Source organism: Vombatus ursinus, unplaced genomic scaffold (assembly GCF_900497805.2).
Source record: "Vombatus ursinus unplaced genomic scaffold, bare-nosed wombat genome assembly UNPS02014945.1, whole genome shotgun sequence".
NCBI lineage: Eukaryota > Metazoa > Chordata > Mammalia > Diprotodontia > Vombatidae > Vombatus > Vombatus ursinus.
The window spans coordinates 24,060,472-24,080,426 of NW_020954723.1; the positions used below are offsets into that span (position 1 = coordinate 24,060,472).

Below are 19,955 nucleotides of genomic sequence, written 5' to 3' on the forward strand. Positions count from 1 at the left end.
CAGTTTGTCAGTGTAGGGATGAGGACTAAAGCTCAGGACTTTTAAATTCATGCTCTTTTTACTGTGCTATGCTGCCTCATTTTTCTCCATTGTATTTACACATTTTTGGAGGGCATTGTTATTCATATCTGACTCCGTTGAGTAACACAAATGATTTAAGGTTGCAATAATTTAGTTATCAAAGCATCTCCAGGTCTTGGCTCCTGTTTAATTCTGACTTATGCAATGCCGGAATATAGCTTTTCACCCAGATGTGAGTGAAAGCCGTGGATGGGGCTTTGGCAGGTAATAGTTTTTTGGTTTTTACTTCTCTTATAAAGAAGTGGAGCTTCTGACTGGTAAATAACGCTTTTAGCTGAATCTTTTGGTCTTTTGTATTGTGGTGATCTAAGCACTCATGAACCTTTGCTTTAATTATTTGCTTTAGAATTTTATCAATCTATGTCAATCTATGTCAAGGTCAGTGACCTGTAGTTTGATGAATGCAACTTCTTCCCTTCTTCAAAAACACCAATCTGTTAGGACTCAGACTCTTTGTCTGGTTAGTTAGAAATTGTGTTGAAATCAGATTAGGACCAAAAAGATCGTGATTTAGAGTTTGTGTCCTGAAATTTAGAATTCCTGGAAAATTTTTAAAGTATAGTCATCTTTTATGCATTTTTTTTCTTTCTCAGAAGGTTCTTATTTGCTTTTACTTTATAGAGAAATTTCTGGCAATGATTGAACCATAGTAAGCAGGTCATGACTCATTCTTTGAAAAATATTTGTTTTTCTCTATTGAGACCTGATACTGTTACCATGCAGGAGAGGCATATATAGAGGCTGTATGTATGCTTTGGAGAAGGGCTGTGTTGTTTTGGGTGAGGTAGGATCAAAAACTACTTAGACTTCTTTGTACGCTGATGAGTAGAAGAAATAACTTAATGCTGTGCAGAAGTTATAAGAAAAGGCTATATAGTGTTATTTATAGTACTAAAGAAAGAATTCCTATTCACATTTGATCCACAGCCTGAAATCACTGAAGCTCAGACTTGACTCCATCTAGTAATTGGACTAAATTGTACTAAGGACTAATTTGAGCATTATTGCAGCCATTAGTGTTTATCTTATAAATTTTTTTTATAGGTAAGAGAAATTTGCATGGGCACTTCTTGATATTTTGGAGCCAAAGAATTATAAGTGAGCTCCTTCTGCTATAATTACCATGGAAATGAGTTAATTAATTCAAAGACTTTTTCTGGAATGTCACCATTTTGTTCTTTTCCTTTTTAGTTCGAAGATTCTTTTAGTGGCGTGTGTCTGTTTTTTACTATTTTCAGTTGACAGTTAATAGGTGTAGATTATTGTTTTTTAGTTGTTTACCTACAGATACTAGCATGCTAGATAATAAATGTTTTGCTCTGGAATTCTTTATATTGAAATGTTTTATAGGGAAATTTGAGAGAATGGTTCTTTGTCATGTAGATTGAAGCAAGAAGCACCCAATTGTCTCTTGTTGTTTCTGTTTGAAAAAAGGATTTTGTTGATTTGTTGTTATTTTCTCTATGTTTTTGTTTTTAACTGTTATTGTAGTTTTACAGTGCTGCTTTTTAAGTCAAATTCAAGTAACAAGACGCTTGTCTTTATGTTAAAGTAGGGGTTTAAAAAGACCCTGTACTTAATTTTTTTTAGAGGCATCAAATTTTAATTTAGATGCTGAATTTTATCACTGAAAAGATTATAGAAGTGCTTCTAGAGACATTTATTCACACAGGTTCTCCTGATGTTCATTTGGTAGTCAACTATTTTTGGTTTTACATATTGGAATAATTGACATCCATATCTCTCTGGATATTAATTCAAATCATAGTACTGTAATTTAAAAAACATTTATTGAACATCGTCATGCTAGGTCAAATTTTATGGCTTTATCAAGGATTCTTTTTTGTGAGGTAACATCATTTTGCATTTCAAATGGTTTGGGCTATGAATTAGCTTAGGTTTAGTTTTCACAGAGCTTTCCTTGTTTCTCTAACTTAATAAAGAAATGAGATATTGGACTTGTGACACTATTTACTTACTTATTTTCAAACTTTTGAAATAGAACCTTTATGGTTTTTTATATGAAATTTTAAACATCTGTTATATACAGTTTTAAAAAGTATTTGTTAAATTTATCATACAAAACTCCCCTGCTTGTCTGTCCTGAACTTCTTTCTGCTCTCTTTGATGTATTTTTTAATGTTTCTTTGATTTTTTTTTCCCCTTTTTTTTGAATCACTCTCATTCATCAGCTCCTCCCCAAATAGAAGTCCTCCCTCATAGCCAGTTGTTGTTGTTCAGTTGTGTCTGACTCTTTGTGACCCTGTACTGTTCATGGAATTTTCTTGGCAAAGACACTGGAGTCACTTGCCATTTCCGTCTCCAGTGGATTAAGGCAGACTGAGGTTAAGTGACTTGCCCAGGGTCCTACAGCTAGTAAGTGACTGAGGCTGGATTTGAACTCAGTCTTCCTGACTTCAGGCCCAGCACTTTATCCATTGAGCCGTCTAGCCGTCCCTTGTAGCCAATAAGTATAGTCAACACAAATCAATGCGTTGGCTGTGTTTCTTTCTGTCTCTCTAGTCTATTACCTCTCAGGGAAGCAGTGGGAAGGCAACATGCTTGCTTCATCATCAATCTTCTGCATTCATTACGGGTCCTTCATTAGTGACTTTTTTTTAGATGAGATTCAGAGAGTTCTTAATCCGTGATTTATTTAATCACTGTAGGGAACTCCAGGAGAAGAAACTTCCTTTACCTATGGGGAACTGGCATTTGCTCTGCAGCTTTCTTTAAAAATTGTCTGAGGACGTTGAAAGGTTAAGTGTCTTGCTCAGGGATTCGAACCTAGGTCTTTCTGATTCCAAGTCTGGGTCTCTATTCTCTTTTAACACACTGCCTTTTTTGCATAGGTTTTCAAACCTTAGATTCCAACCTCATGTGGGTTCTGTGGGGTCCGGAGGAGACAGTCATTTGGTCAGCAAATATTTGTTAAGTGCTTACTGTGTGTAAGGCATTGAGCTAAGTGATGGGGATGTGACAAAGGCAAAAAAAAAAGAAGGTCTCTACTCTGCTCCCGTTTTCATGGGGCAGCAACATGAAAAAACTAGATAATACGAGATATGTACAGTATAAGTGAAATCTCAGAAGGAAGGCATGAGGGGTAGGAGACAAAAGTAGGAAAGGCCTCACAAATGATGCACTTGTACTGTGACCGTATTTTCCTGTTAGAATGCAGTGGAAAATGTGAAAAAACTTTGCTCTAGGAGACTTTTTAAAAAACAAGAATTAGAAAAATTGTTTTAATTTGTTATAAGTCCATGTAATTAAAGATCCTTTTCTTCGTGTAACTGACTTAAACAAGGACATATAATTTTGCAATCTTAAATACTTTATAGTGTTCCATTTGGAAATTAAACTTGGCCTCATCTTTTTTTAGATTACAGAAATATAAATGTCAAAGTTGGAAGGGAACCCTCAGAGGTCAGAGTTTGTCTAGTCCAACTTATCTTTATTTGAAGCAGGAACACACTCTGCACAATAAACCCATCAAGTGATGACTCATCCAGCTTCTTCTAGAAGATCTCCAGAGATGGGAAACCAAAGCGCTTACAAGGCAGCCTGTTCTGTTTTGGGATACCTCTAATTGCTAGGACATTTTCTCTCATATTGAGCTGAAATTTGCCCTCCTTCCCCATGTAACATGGACCCATTGACCTTATTTATGCTCCCTGAGACCAAGCTGATACAACTTATCTGTTTATGTACCTCTAAGTTTGGAAACTGATATCTTCTCCCCTTTCCCCCCCAAGTCTTTAAGCTAAACATTCTTAGTTCTTTCAGCCAGTCAACCTTGGGCAAAGTTTATCTCATGCCCCCTTTTCTGAACGTGTTCCAACTTTTCAGTGTTCCTGCCAAAATTAGTTTCCTACGATTTCTGATCTGGTCAGGGCTTCTTAATGTTGTCCAAGATTGTATTAGCTTCTTGATTGTGATGTTATAATTGAGTTTGTGATCCTTTCCATATGAACTTTTGGCTTCCGAGTTAGGAAGTATCTGGGTTCAAATTCTGTTGCTAAGGCATCCTGGCTGTGTGATCTGGGCAGTTCATTTAACTTCTCAGTGTTCCAGGAAGCTTTCTAAGACTTCAAATTTCAGATCAGTTGCTAATATGCTTTGATAGAGGAAGTTTCCTCCCTTGCAGTAATCTAGAACAATGAAATCACAGTTTTGGGCCAAAAATATTATCCGATATATGTCTTTTCATTTTGTCCACCATTTGTTAAATGCATTGCTAAAATCCAAATATACTCTTGTCATGGCATTCCCTTAATCTATCCATTTAGCAGCCTATCCAGAAAGGAAATAAGGTTAATGTGGCATGATTCGTTGGTTTGAAGTGATTACTGCTTGCCTCCCCAAGTGCTCACAAACAATCCTTTTAATAATGTGGTTTAGTAATTTTGCCAGGAATTAACATCAAGCTCAGTGACCTATAGTTTATAACCTTCTCCCAGATTTTGAAAATAAGTACATTTTCCTGGCTTCCATCATGAGGAACTTCTTTTGGTCTCCATGATTTTCAAAGATTAGTAACTGAAGCACAGAAGTCACATTAATAGGTTATTAGTATACTAGGGATAATTTATTAGGGTTTAGTGACTTGAACTTGTTGAAGACAACTAAATATTTTTTTAGTGTAAACCCACTTATATGAGATTTCAGTTTCCTGTTAGCCATTTCTTTCTTTGTCAGTTAGATCATTCTTTGTAGAGAAAACAGAAAGAAGAATTTAGGTAATAATAATGCTAACAACACTTATATAGTGCTTTAAGATTTTCATAGTGTTTCCCTCTACAACTACCCATGAAATAGATAATGCAAATATATAAATATTTCAGTTTTATAGTTTTTTTAATAGAACACAGAGGCATAGAGAGATACAGTAAACTGTCCAGGGTCACACAGTTCAATAAATAACTCTACCCTCTCTCAAATCATCCATCTTCATTATCCCATCCACCTGAAGCAGCAATTCTGCTCCTCCCTTCATCTTCCTCTTCTTTATATTATAATTAAAAATGTTTTTTGTTGTTATTAGCTTTCATCACAAGCGTCACTTCATTCTTTTCATTAACCTTCCTGATATTATTTTAAAGAACTGTGCCACTCCTGTTTTTGTTCTCATTTGCCTACTCTTGCTTCCAACGTGTGTCTTTAAGAAAAGTTGGTTGATAGATTTCCTTCACGGCCAAATCAGTTTCTTGAGGAGGAAGGTGGTTAGTGGAAAGGCTGCTGATCTTAGGTGAGAAGATCTGGATTTGTGTACCAGCTCTGCTGCTTAACCAACTGTGTGACCCCACAGATAAGCCTACAGAGTACCTATAACAATATCTGTATTACCTACTTTGCAAAGCTGTTGTGAAAAAAGCAGTTTATAAACTGAAAGGCTCCATATAGATGCAAGTTATCACTGATTATTATCTAGATAATCTAAATAACTTAATCTCAGAAAATTATGTTGAGGAAACAACAGATTAACTTTTAAAGAAAAAAAAATTCAAAGTCCAGATAGATTTACCAGTGAATTCTATCAAACATTTAAAGAACAAATCAACTGTTTTCAAAAGTGGAGAAAAAAGGCTTTCTGTTAAGCTCTATGAGAAAAATGTAGTTCTGATTTCTACACCATGGAAAGATAAAGCACAGTGAGAGATCTGTCAACAGCCATCACTAACGAAGTGATGCAAAAATAGGAAATCAGTCACTGATAAACATTGTTGCAAAAATGCAAAATCAAATATTGACATAGAGAAATCAGTATCTTTAGAAGATTGCATGTTTTCTGCCTCATTGGAGTAATCTGTGTTTATACAGTCAGAATGACTTTGGGCAGAATTACTTAACTTGAAGTTCTTGAGGACTCCTTACTCCTCGTAATCTGACTCTGTCTCTGTCTCTTACTATGGTGTCTTGCCTATCCTCTGCCCTCTTTGAAATGTGTTGTTTTAATTCTAGGGTATCAACAGATTATGCCAAGCATTTTATTTGTTCTTAACCATGTCCTCTTAAATGGTCACTTCCAAGGTTCTCATCATTTAATTTTTTTCCTGTTTATTATTATGAACTTGACAAGCATCAACAAATATGAATATTCCTTATGTGAGAAGAACCAAAAAAATTGCACATGATGTTGAATCTCCATTAATTCAGGGTTTTTGTGTGTTTCAGATTTCATACGGTAGTTTGTCTAACATTATCCTTCTTGTTTGTGTCTCCTGAACTTCTTCTGTTCTTTTCTTTTTTTTCCAAATGATTCATTGATGTTCTTTGCTTTTTTTAGAAGCACCATTGCTCCCCGCATTTCTCCTGCCCTCCCATCCCTCACTTTTCCATTAATTTGTCAACCAGATCCTCCTTATTGGTAGGACTAAGGTCCCCCAATGGTAGTTTCTCTTGCCACTTCTGCTTTCTAAAAGTTGAAATGATCAGTAATGTGAATGAAAAATTTATCAGCTTCCTCTGTTTTTAATAATGGAACTTGAGTGGAAAGAGTATTGACTTTGGAGTCAGAACACCTAGGTTCAAATTTTTCTCTAACCTTGGGTAAAAACCACTTGGGCTTTCTGGGCCTCAATTTCCTTAATCTGTAAAATGAGACAGATTAGGTGGCCTCTGAGATCACTTCTAGCTGATCGCCCCCTTACTCCCCCTCCCCCCATCACTGCCATATCATACCCCTCCGCCAGCTTTTTACTTTGCTTCTGGACCTCATCATTCAACGCCTTTTTTTTTTTTTAATGAACTACTGATGCATAATATACTATCATCATAATAGCTCTTCTATTTCTCCCTCCTTTGAGATACACTTGCATTTTCTTCACCTCACTGCCTCCTTCCAGTTCATGGATGGCCAACACAAGACTCTTTTAATATATAATACTATCTTTGCAAAATGAGGTAGCGTGGTGAATGGGATAGAGAAGTAGCTCTGTTAAGCTCTGTGAGATAAGGAAGCCTTGATTTTTAGTCCTATCTTTTTTTTTTTTGGCAGTTGGGGTTAAGTGACTTGCCCAGGGTCACACAGCTAGTAAGTGTCAAGTGTTTGGTCTGAGGCTGGACTTGAACTCAGGTCCTCTTGACTGCAGGGCTGGTGCTCTATCCATTGTGCCACCTAGCTGCCCCAAGTCCTATCTTTTATAGACACTGGCTGTGTGACCATTGGGGAGTTACTTAACCTCTCAGTGCCCCAGGCTACTTTATAAGACCACATTGCAGAGAAGGTGCCAGTCTACACTGGTAGAGGAGGTTGCTCCTGGGAAGTTCCCTGCACTGATGAAATCACAAGTCTACTAAAAAAAAAAAAAAAGAAAGAAATTGTTCTAGACTTCATATATAATGCCTCTTTTACTTACTCATATCATTTTATTCCTATATTCCAGACTTGGAACACATACCATCTAGTCAGTGGTAAGTCTGAGGTTGTATTTGCTTCCTTATCTTTAAGATACTTAATTTTATTATTATTAATGCTCAGTGCATTTGAATTTAGATGTCAGGGCCCATTGTTTATTACTACCCTTGTTGAATATTGTCTTTTGGGAATTACTAGCCACCGTTACCACTATTTTTCCCAAGTCATACTTGCTACTAAGTAATATCTGGCCAAACACCTATAATTAGATAGTTTGCTTCTTCCATTTCAATACAAACCTTAAATCAGACCCACAAACATATTAGCAAATATATTCTCTTCTTTCATTAGGTGCACTCCATCTGTAGCCAAGAGCCCTTTATTCCTGTATCCTTAAGCAAAAATTCCAAAGCCCATTCTCTCCTGAATCTAGCTTCTAAAGACTGTATCTTCAGTAAGCAATATGGATGAAAATAACAGCTGTGTCGCAGGGAGCTTTGTTTTGGTATAAGTATTTTCTGTATCTGGCTCTACCAGAATTGTTGGAAGAAGTGGTCATTAGTCGTCAGTTTGATTGTTCTTGGGAGGTATCTCTGTAAAATCCTGTGTTGGTCAAGTATTTATTAAGCACTTACTATGTGCCAGGCACTGTGCTAAGCTCTAGGGATATAAAGGAAGGCAAAAATAATCCCTGCCTTCAGGGAGCTGATACCTAAATGGGGGAGACTACGTAATAAACTAGGTCCATACAAGATATTTCCAGAGTAGATGGAAAATACTCCCAAAGGGTAAGTCATTAACAGGTAGGGGGACTGGGAAAGGCCTCCTGCAGGAGATGAGATTTAAACTTAGTCCTGGAGGAAACCAGAGAAATTAAGAGACAAAGGTAAGGAGGCTGAGTGTTCTAGGCACGTAGGAGAGCCAGAACAAAGGCATGGGGGTGGGAGATAGAGTTTTCATGCTTGTGAAACTGTAAGTAGGTTATTTTAGTAGGATGTAGAGTGTGTGGAGGAGAGTAAATTATAAGAAGACTGGGAAGGTAGGAAGGGGCCAGCTTATGAAGAGCTTTATTTAAAAAAAAAAAAGTGATTGATATCTTTTGTTTTTATATGGCCTAAAATTTCCCCTGTATCCCTCTCCCTTATGAAGACCTTTCAATGCCAAACAGAGGAGTTTGTGTTTGCTCACGGAGGTAATAGGAACATAGCACAATCTCTACATATGACTGAAACATTCCTTCATAACAGCTGAAATTGTGGCTCTTCCTGTCTTTCACCTTCTCTATATTCAGTATAGGGAGTGGGGGGTGTTATGTTCATACCTATGCTTGAGAAAAATAACCTTGGCAGCTGAGTGGACCACGGATTGGAGTGGGGAAAATTTCACAGAAGGGGGGCCAGTTAGTAAGTGGTTGAATACTAGTCCAGGAGAGAGGTGATGAGGGCTTGGACTGGTGTGATGTCTGTATAAGTAAAGAGAAATGGACCTATAAGAGAGGATGTGAAGGTAGAAATAATAGGATTTGGTGGTGGATGACGCTGGGGTTACAGACCTGGGGGGCTTGGGAGAATGATGATTCTCTAGACAATAATAGAGAAGTGTGGCAAAAGGAAGGGTTCATATGAAGTTTTTTGACATGTAGAGTTTGAGATACCAATCTAGTTCAAGATGACCAAAAGGCAGTTGGTGATGCATGACTACCTCAGCAGAGACTGTATATAGATATATAGACCTGGGATTTATCTGCATAGAAATGATGATTGAACTCAGCAAGGCTGATGGAATGTCCATGTAAGGCAGTATAGAGTGAAAAAGGACAGAGCCTTGGAAGACAGCCAGGTGACATGGATGAGGAACTGGCAAACCTCGTGTGTAAGACAGCCTCCCAATGGCTTGTGTCAGGCTAACACATGGATTCATTTCTTCTTCCTTTGGTCAGTCATAGACGTTCTCTCTCCTGGCAACACCGATGAATCCTTATGTTATTTTGTGAAGTACAGGAAGCTGCTTCCTATTAGGGTCCGGTTCTGTCCTCTATGGGACCAGCCTTGAACCCATTACATACATAGCTCCAGAGATTTAGTGATCCTTCTTTCTTTTCTTTGTCACATTTTTCCATTCCCCTGCACCAGGTTTAGGTTCACCTTTGCCTCCTTGGAGTCTTTTTTTTTTCCCTCTGTTTTCCTCTTGAAATAGTTCTTTTCATTCAAGAAACATTTGGTTCTCCCTTATACACTGGAGAGTAGAGAGTCATTTCTCCATTTTAACCTTTTGTACAAAATGCAGGGAACTAATCTGCATTTTTTTTTACGTGTTTTTATTTGCTTTGGAAGAAATGTAGACATAGTGCAGTTTCTACAGATGACTGAAAGAAACATTCCTTCATAACTGCTGAAATTTTGGTTCTTCTGGTTTGCTCCTACTAGGATTCCTAATGGAGGCTGCATCTCTGTATATTTGCCCAGGTTATTAATCAGCAGTTAGAAAATTCATTCCATAGAGTACTGGCCCTGAAGTTAGGAGGACCTGAGTTCAAATCCGGCCTCAGACCAAACACTTGACACATACTAGCTGTGTGACCTTGGGCAAGTCACTTAACCCCAATTGCCTTACCAAAAAAAAAAAAAAAGAAAAGAAAATTCTTTCCAGTACCTTAATTCTTTCCAGATAGATCTGGAAAAATCCAAACATCCAATCATTGCTCAAGTCTCCATTTTCTTTTGCCCCTCAATTGCCCAGTTGAGTGAGTCTTGAGTTTTTGTTATGCTATCATCTTTGATGTAGGTCTTGTGTCTGAAGCATTTGTTTTCTTTCTTTCTTTTTTTTTTGCTTAGCAATGTTTCAAACTCTTATTATAATCTTATTCTAAATCTCATTTTCATAATGCTTTTTTAACCACCTTCATTTAGGAATTATTTAAATCTTACTTTTAGAATCATTTTGTTTTTACATAATTTGTATTTATTAATATGGCCCCCTCTTCTTCCATATCAGTGGGGTCATCCCTTGTAACAAAGTGTTAAAAAGGAAGGAAAAGAGTAGTTCAGTAAAACCAATAAACATTGGTTTATATTATATTATATGCAGTGTTCTACAACCATAGTACTGGACTGTGCAGAGAGGGGAAGGAAACTCATTTACTCAATTCTTCTTTGTGGTTAGGCTTGGTCACATTGTAATTACATAGGTCATCCAGTTTTATTAAGCATCTACCATGTGCCAGGCACACTGCTTCAGAGAATACAAATAAAGGTAAAAAACAGATCTTGTCCTCAGGGAGCTTACAGTCTAGTGCATTCATTTTTAGCTTTTCTTTCCATTTACGTTGAGTCTTTGTATATATTGTTGTCCTGGGTCTGCTTGCTTCACTCTTAATCATTTCATGTGTTGCTTTGTGAAAGATTCATTTTCTTTAAAGATTTTTCTTTTACATCACTTATTTCTAAATGTATTCACCCTCCCACCTCCTCCACCAGAGAGTTATCTGTTATAGCAAAGAATAAAAAAAAAAGAACAAAAGGCAGTTCCTAAACACTAATCAACCTCAACTGAGTCTGACAGCAGCTGCAATGTTTCACACTCATCAACTCCCACTTTGGAAAAGAAAAGAACAAGGTACACTTTCTTCTTTGGGGCCAGGCTTGTTTTTTCACAGTTTACAGTATATTTTTTCTCATTCTTTCAATTTAAACTGCTGTGGTTATTGTTGGTTTTTTTGGTTCTGCTTAATTCATTTTGCTTTAGTTCGTATAAATTTCCCTATGCTTTTCTGAGTTCTTCAATATTTATTGTTTCTTTTAAAAAATGAATGTTTGATCTCTTTTGTATGTATAACATTTATATTTCTCAATATATCTCTGTCCTTCTCTTCCCAGAGATTCATCCCTTATAATAGAAAATTAAAAAGAGGAGAAAAGGGGTCAGCAAAACTAGCCAACATATTAAAAAAGTCTGACATTATATGTTATTCCACATTCATAGAACCCACGTCTGCAAAGAAGCAGGGAAAAGATATCTTTTTTTCTCTTTAGGGCCAAGCTGGGTCATTATAATTTCACAGCATTCAATGATTTTTTGGTTCTGTCTGTTTACATTGTTGCATTCGATGTTGTATACATTGTGTTCATTGTATATTTTTTCTTGAGTGTGCTTTGCATTTGTTCAGACAAATCTTCCCATGTATCTCTGTATTATATTGTCATTTCTTAAAGCACATGAATATCATGTATCACAATTTATTTAGCTGTTTGCTAATCTAAGAGCATCTATTTTTCTAGTTCTTTATTACTACAAAAAGTACTGCTGTGAATATTTTGATGTATGACCCCTTTATCTATCTTTGATCTTCTCAAGGTATATGTCTAACAGTGGGATGGGGCCTGTGAATGGCTGCTGAACTTCCCACCTGGGGGGACCTCGTTTCCCCTTCACCAAAAAACACCCTTTAGTTCCTAATTACACTGATTTTGTCAGTGCAAAAGGAGCCGTCATTTTCGATGCAGGTTGCATGGTTTTTTTGCGGTGTTAACCATTGTTTGTGAATTTGAATTACAGGCATCTTTTTGTACTTGATTGTACTTTTTCACTGCAGATTAAACCACTGGATAGAAGGAATTTTATAATGTCTTTGGGAGAACAAGTTTCCTACATTGTTCCCTTTCCTTTTATTCAAAGATTGAAACATCCAGGTATGACAACCCTCTTGCCCCCTTTGGGGAGTTCTGTCTTGTGTTGATTTTCATTGTACATATTGAAACTAATGGGAAAAGGAAAAATCTGCCCTTTCAAATCTTTTTTCACAATGGTAAAGAAGTTTTTGTCATCTCTTTGGGGATGACAGAATGGTTGGCAAAAAAAAAAAATAGATGGAAAAAGATTCAAAGAATCATTTTCTCTAAAGCATTAAGTTTAGCTGGGAGTGGTGGGAAAGGAAATAAAGGAATCCATGCCTTAAGGGGAATTGAACCTGCTGTTGGAAACCTGTGTGCCATTTTGGTTTTGTTCCTCGGAGAACAGGTCCTGGATTCTGTTGAGTGTCCTGACCAGTGTTGAAAGGGGAGGAGCAGTGACCGTGAGGTAAATAATTCCAGCTTGTTACAGCTTTGCCCCCTGTTGACGACAAATGTTGTTTTATTGGACCTTGATTCCTGAAACTTTGTTTACTCTAATTTTTATTTCTTCCTACAGGCAATGATTGTTAGGTAGGCAGGAAAGAAATGTAGTGAAGGTATTTGAATATCTGAATTGGTTTTCCCATAGAGCTGGGCTGCTTTACCTTGGGACTTTTTGTGACTGGTTGAGTGTTTCTCCTTAGAGTTTGATGTAGTGTCAGCTACTGCAGAAGTGCTGAGCTAAGGTTGTTCTTCTTTGTAGTATGTAAAATACTGCATGTACTTAGAAATAAAAATAGGATAGAAAGTAAAATAATTGTTAGGAGAGTCAGTATTTCTGACTCTATCAGCACCTATTTTTATGTATATATGTGTTTTATATTTGTAAAGTATATACATAAATAAATACTTATACATACACACATGTTGTAAGAAGGGAAAGGAAAAGACATTCCCAAAAGGTAGCTCTAGTTCTACTCCACTGGATCGCAGAACTGGCTACTTGCCTACCATTTCATGCAAAACTTAATGAAGTAACTTCCTGGACTTATTGAGGGAGACGGCTTGTCAGATTCAGGGAATTAGTCCTGAAATTTTCCCACTATAACTAAGAGTCAGCATCTCAAGGTCACTTAAATATCCAAAGCTGCCTTGGTATGGGAACCCTGGGGTGCTTTCTAATTCTGCAGGTTATTGGCACTGTGGAAGTCCAGTTTTATATGTAAGAAAAACACGAGGATGAGGAATATCAAATTGATACTGGCACTTCAATGACCTGTGTATATGACAAAGATAATTCAATTTACCATGTTTCTGTCTCTAGATCATTGTGTGAAGTCAAAAACTATTCAGCTGTTGCTTCTCTTTTCCCTCCTGCTCAGGTCTGAATCCCTTTTGCTTCCTCTGTTCTAGAGACATATTTCATAGAATCATAAGATAGAAAGGGACTTAAGTTTTACTCCCTAATTTTATAAGTAGGGAAACTGTGGCTCAGAGAGGTTAAATGATTTGCCCAATTTAAAAAAAAAAAAAACCTAAACTGTTTTGTTTTACATTCTACTTCCTGAATGTTTGTGATAGGTTATCTCCTTTTTTAGGCTACAGAGTTTTTGGTTGAATTCCAGGTTATTAGACTTTTTTTTTTTTTTGTAGGAGGCAGAATTGTTCAGTAGGCAGAGCATAGAATTTAATAGACTTGGGGTTTTTACTGTCTCTGACATTTATCTTCTTGGTAAGTTCTTTATTCTCTAATCCTAAAATTTCCATTTAACAGATAGTGTATGATACTTTAATAACTACTCTGCTTCAGCTAATGATGACAACAGAGAATAATTTTAAGAGGACTAGCTTTGAAACTAGTTTTGAAAGTGGTTAATTGAAGCTGATTTAACCTGAAGATGGGCCAGGGCCTAGTGTTTTTATTTGACTCAGCATCAGCAGTACAGATGTTTCATGTTAATTTGAGGAGAAGAACTGGAAGTAAAACCCTCTAAGTTAAATTGAGAAATGCAATTTATTAGGGCTAAAGGGGAAAAATCTTTTATAACTTGAAAATCTTGCCAAATGCAGACATAGTCTGTAACCTAAACAGACCTTGGTAATGTGGCAAATTGAAACTTAAACAAAGAGATAATAGAATTGGGACAACTTAATTAGAGATAAAATGGAATGCAGTAGTTAAAAAAGATCGTGACAAGCTATCTGATCTGGAGTATTTATACAGGGCTAGAAAATGAATTCGGATCAGTTTAGATTTGAAATTGTTACATGCCTTTAAAACTATTTTAAACATTGAACTGTTAGAATTTATGGTAGTGGGTGTCAGCTTTGGGTCATGTTTAGGTTAGTATCCTTACTAATAATGAAAATGAGTGGGAATGACGTGTGAATTACATTTGCAGGACATGTCAAACCAGGAAGTGATGAGAACACCAGGGAATCCAAAAAAATTAATACAGAGGAACCTAAAGATGGTGACCTAGTCAGGAAATTACAGCATGAAATGCAACTTAGTTTTAGCAAAGGCATCTGGAGAAAATTAATCTGAAACACAGATATTGGGTGGTAGTGGAGAAAGCTGAAAAGTAACAATGGTAAAAAAATCATATATAAGCATACATTATTTTCCTGGGTTAGGTGGTAATGGGACTGTTAACCAGAAGATTACATAGGAAATTGTAGTGTAATATCACAGTAATCTAGTGTTGTGTGATTTTGGGGGATTGCCTACACAGAAGTATTAGGTCATGGAGCTAAGGAGGATTAGCTCATTTTGTTTTGACTGATGAGACAGTTCCTGGAAGGCTGCAATCAGTTTAAGGCACCTCATCACAAGATAGCTATAGAGCAATTGGAGGGAGTTCAGAGAATTATAACAGGAATGATTAAGGAACTGGAGGGACTGACTTATGAGGAAAGAATATAAATGAAATCCTTAAAACTTGGCAGAACAAAGACTGCAGAAATATACAACTGTATAAATATCTCATGGGTGAAATCTTATGGAAAATGGTAATTTTTTGGGGGGTGGGAATTGGGGAGGGTGGAAGGAATTAAACCAGAGTAAAATTTAAACAAGAGAAAATTTAAGGTAAATATCTACATTGTTTGATGATGAAAGCTACTTAATGGTTCCCTCTTAGTAAGTCTACTATACTTCATGAGTTTTTCACAAAATGGCTTTTTATTTTCAGTTAGTACTTTTTTCCCTGGAATCACATCTATTACTTACATCTAGAAGGCACTATAGACCACACCCTCCCACAGCCAGCCTCTTTCTTAACTTTCTAGTTCTTAACTTTTCTGGAAATAAGTAGGTTATTTGGAACTCTGATAGGCACAAGATTGAAATGTCTCAGCTTTTTGAAATAGAATCTACAACTAAGGTGTCCCTCAGCATTTTAGAGCTATTTAGGCCTCTAATGATTGAAGGGAAGAGAGGATAGATATTTGATTCAGTTTTATGGAAGTTGTATGGATCATTGGCCTAATAATGTTGTTAATAAAAACATTTAATAAATTTAATAAAACTTGTGCTTGGGAAATAATTATGTGAAAAACTAATTTTTGTTAGAGGATGCACACTGAACATTGGGATCAGCTAAGACAATTGCTGATATAATCTGTGGAGTGATATAGCCCTTTGTTAAATGGGTCCTGAGAAAACTTGAAAAAATTTTTCTAGTTTATTTTTTGATTTTTTGAAATGTATATATCATTAACTAAAGGTACAGCTGCATCTAGGGGGGTAAAAAATTACTTGCTTTTATAGGGATGGCAAACTCTGATTTACTGATCACAAATATAGAGAGTGGTTTAATTTTGTAGTGAATGAGCTCAATAAACTAGTCTCCTGAGCTCAACTCTTTGTGTTTCCTTACCTATGAAAAGAGGAGGGGCAGCTAGGTGTCACAGTGGGTAGAGCTCCGGCCTTGAAGTTGGGAGGACCTGAGTTCAAATCTGGCCTCAGACACTTGACATGTACTAGCTGTGTGACCCTGGGCGAGTCACTTAACCCCAATTGCCTCACCAAAAAAAAAAAAAAGAGGATAGTACTCTCTCACTTTAATGCATTTTTTTTTCCTTCAGGAAGAAAGTTCTTTAAAATGTATGTGCTCTGCCAAAATAGGTGCTATTTATAATTGTAAACTGCTAGCATATTTAGATGTCAGAGATCAGCCAAGCTAATAAAATACTTACTAGCTGTGTGACCCTGGGCAAGTCACTTAACCCGGATTGCCTCACCAAAAAAGCAAAAAAAAAAATCCTATTGTAAATTCTTGAATTGGCTTTAAAATCTCTGTTAGTTCTGATGTGCAGTCATTTATCCATTGCTTTGGCTACTAATCCCTTCTCTCTTTCTTTGGCAGTTTTGAGGTAGAGAAGCTTTTCTTTGGGCAGAAAAATCCAGGGCTTGTTACTTTTGCTAATTACAAGTATGTCTGAAAAGTCTAGTGGCAAAACTGTTTCCATTAATATCTTTCACATGGTTAACAAAAAAAAAAAAACCCAAAAACACAATGTATCTTTTCCTTTTGGTGATAATATGAATTTGACCCAAATTAGTTCTACTAGTCATCCTGTACAAGTTACCAGTCTAGTGATTTTTGTCAGTTTCTAAATCAGTTTGAATGACATTCTCTTTGACAAGAAGATTTGGAATGATGAAATGATGTGGGCATTGTGGGTCATTAAATGGAGAGGTGACTTCCATGTTCACAGAGATCTTTCTTACTTTGCATAATTTATACTTTGCCTCCTCATCTGTGAAGCTACGCATAACAAAGCAGTGTCATATAAACCAGAAGGAAATGTTTGCCCGTCTTCTTAATGATTATGACATCTGTTAAGCCAGCAGTATGTGTAATATCAGTGCTGACCTTGTCATCATTTTTCTTTATCCCATTTGCTCCTATAGTATTCATTCTTGAGTTTATTTTTAAAAAAATAAATCTTATTGACATATTTTGCTTTTATATCACTTGCATTTCTTATTGTATTTTTCTCCAGCATCTCAGAGAGTCATTTTTGTAATAAAGAATATAAAAAAAGAGAGAGGAATTTTTTTAAAAGTTCTGTAAAACTAACTGACATATCAAAAAAAGTTTAATGTTATATGCTGAGATCCCTGCCCATAGTCCTCCATCTCTACAAAGAAAACAGGGAGGTTTCTTCTGATAGCTCTCCTTTGGGACCAAGGAGAGATTTTTGACCATTGTAATTTTCATAGCCTTCACTTTCTGTTGTTTTGTTGTGGTTGTACTTTGTATTTACATTATTATGGTTGTGTATATTGTTTTCTTAGTTCTGCTCACTTCACTTTTCATTAGTTCATGTAAGTCTTCTCATACTTCGCTGTATTCATTGTGTTGATTGTTTCTTACAACACAATAATATTCCGTTACCACATATGTGTAGCCATTCTCTGATCAGTGTGCGTATACTTTGCTTCCAGTTCTTTGCTACCACAAAAATGCTGCTATAATATTTTGGTGTATATAGGTATCATATTTTTATCATTGACCTTTTGGGGAATCTATACCTAGCAGTGGCATTTCTAGGTCAGAGGGTATGGACATTTTAGTCACTTTATTTGCATAGTTCTAAGTTACTTTCTCAAATGGTTGGACCAGTTCACAGCTCCATCAACAGTGTAGTATACCTGACTTTCCATATACTCTGTAACATTAACTATCCCTGTTTTTGTAATCTCTACAAATTTGTGGGGTATGAGGTGAAACCTCAAGATTGTTTTGATTCTCATTTCTCTTTTAATGATTTAGAACATTCTTTCATATGGTTGTTTTTAATTCACAATTCTGAGAATTGTTCATATCTTTTAACCACTTATCTATGGAGAAATGGCTTTGGGTATTGCATATTTTTGTTAGTTGTCTTTATATCATGGATATCAGATGCTTATCAGAGATATTTGATACAAATATTTTTCCCATTTAACAGATTCCCTTATCTTAGTTACACTGTTTGTTTTAATTTAATATAATTAAAATTATCTCTTTTATCTTTTAATCTTATCTCTGTCCCTTGTTTGTTAAAAATTCACCTCCTAGCCACAGCTATGAAAGGTATATTCGTTTCTTGCAAATCTTTTCATGATTTGATCTTTAATTTTGAGATCACATATCTATTTTGAATATGTTGTAGAATATGATATAAAGTACTGGTCTCAACCCAGTTTTTGCTAGTCTGCTTTCCAGTTTTCCCAGCAGTTCTTATGAAATAGGGAGTTCTTTCCTAGGTAATTTATATTTTTAGGTTTATCAAATACTGGTTTATTGAGTTAATTTTTTTTTCTGATTCTTACTTGTTTAGTGTGTTCCATTCACTAATCCTTTCCTATTTTTAAACCAGTGCCAAATAATTTTGGTAATTATTGCTTCATAATATAGTTTGTTGTCTGGAAGTGCTATTCTCCTTTCATTCCTACCTTTTCATTATTTCCTTCGATATTCTAGACCTTTTGTTCCTCTTAAGTGAATTTTATCATTATTTTAATTATCTCTGTAAAGTATTCCCTAGAAGTATGGTTTTCTTGGTACTAGTTTTTTTTTTTTTGTTTGTTTTTTGGAGGAAATTGGGGTTAAATGACTTGCCCAGGAGCTAGTAAGTGTCTGAGGTCAGATTTGAACTCAGGTCCTCCTAACTCCGTGGCTGGTGCTTTAGCACTAAATTGTAAAATACATTTTGGTAGTATTGTCATATTTGTCAAGTCATAGCCCAGCCTTGAGCATTGAATTTTTTTTCCAGCTATTTAAGTTATTCTTTATTTCTTTAACACTAGAAGGACCAGGCACTTTAATTGGCACAGTAGTATTATAATTTTGCTTTGAAATAAACATTTTCATCTCTATTTTCTTTGCCTTATGGATTAAAAACAACAACAATACACTGTGTCAATTGATGCTGCTTGGTCCTTTAAGGTATTCTTAAATTCTGGTCCTTCTAGTGTTAAGGAGTATTTTGTAACTGTCTATACATTTATTGAATGCGCTTTGGTAGATTGATTCCCAGATATTGTAGTTATTTTGAATGGAACTTCTATTATCGTCTCTTCAATTTTACTATTGCTATATAGAAATGATGTTGATTCTGTGGAATTTGAACTTGTATGAGAGACAATATGGAGCCATTGAAGATTTTTCAGCAGAGGGGTGATATGGCCAAATTATGGAAGATGTCTGGCTAGAATGTGAAGATTGTATTGTATGGGGAAGAAAATGAAGACAATTTCAATAATTGTGATTATTAGTACTATACTAGGATGGTAACAGTGAGAATAATAAGTTTACAGTCTTGATTTTACTGAAACTATTAATTGTCTCAATTAATTTCTCTGCTGATTCCTTAGGATTATCTAAATAAATTATTTTGTCATCAGCACATAATGATAGTTTTGTCTCTTTGCCCATCTAATTCTTCTTTCTCTTATCTTATTGCTATTACTAACATTTCTAGATATGTCATATAATAGAAGGGAAGGAGGGGGGATCCTTGCTTTATTCCTATGTTTATTGAGAAAGTTTCTAGTGTTTTCCCTTTGTATAGTGTGCTAACTTTTGACTTTAGGCAGATGCTTTTTACAGTACTAAAAAAAAACAAAACAAAAGATCCTTCAGATCCTTCTGTGCCTGTACTGACAACTGACTTTTATTGAAGTTCACTATGAGATTGTTCCACAAATATTTATTGAGTATCTACTATTTTTGAAAAGTGCAGTAGGAGCTACAAAAATTAGTAATGTATGTTTTTGCCCTCAAGGAGCTTACTGTCTTATAGGGAGATAAAACATGTTTAAGAATAATTTTAATACAAGGCAAAATGTGATGGGTCTTTGGAAGAGGAACAAAGTATAGTGGCAAGACAGGATGGTGAAATTCTTTCAGTTTGTG

At 35.8% G+C, this 19,955-nt stretch overlaps 1 protein-coding gene across 9 annotated transcripts in view; it reads left to right on the plus strand.

Moving 5' to 3' along the window:
- AREL1 (apoptosis resistant E3 ubiquitin protein ligase 1) overlaps nucleotides 1–19,955 on the plus strand; it is a 60,912-nt gene that overhangs the window by 1,307 nt on the left and 39,650 nt on the right. Inside the window, exons 1-2 of one of the 9 annotated variants that reach the window (XM_027844850.1) lie at nucleotides 12,108–12,123; nucleotides 12,452–12,511. The exons of the other annotated variants lie outside the window; for them this stretch is intronic. The gene's annotated coding sequence lies outside the window, so the exon portion shown is untranslated. Of the gene's footprint in view, nucleotides 1–12,107; nucleotides 12,124–12,451; nucleotides 12,512–19,955 lie in introns of those variants that run through there. 9 annotated transcript variants of the gene reach the window in all.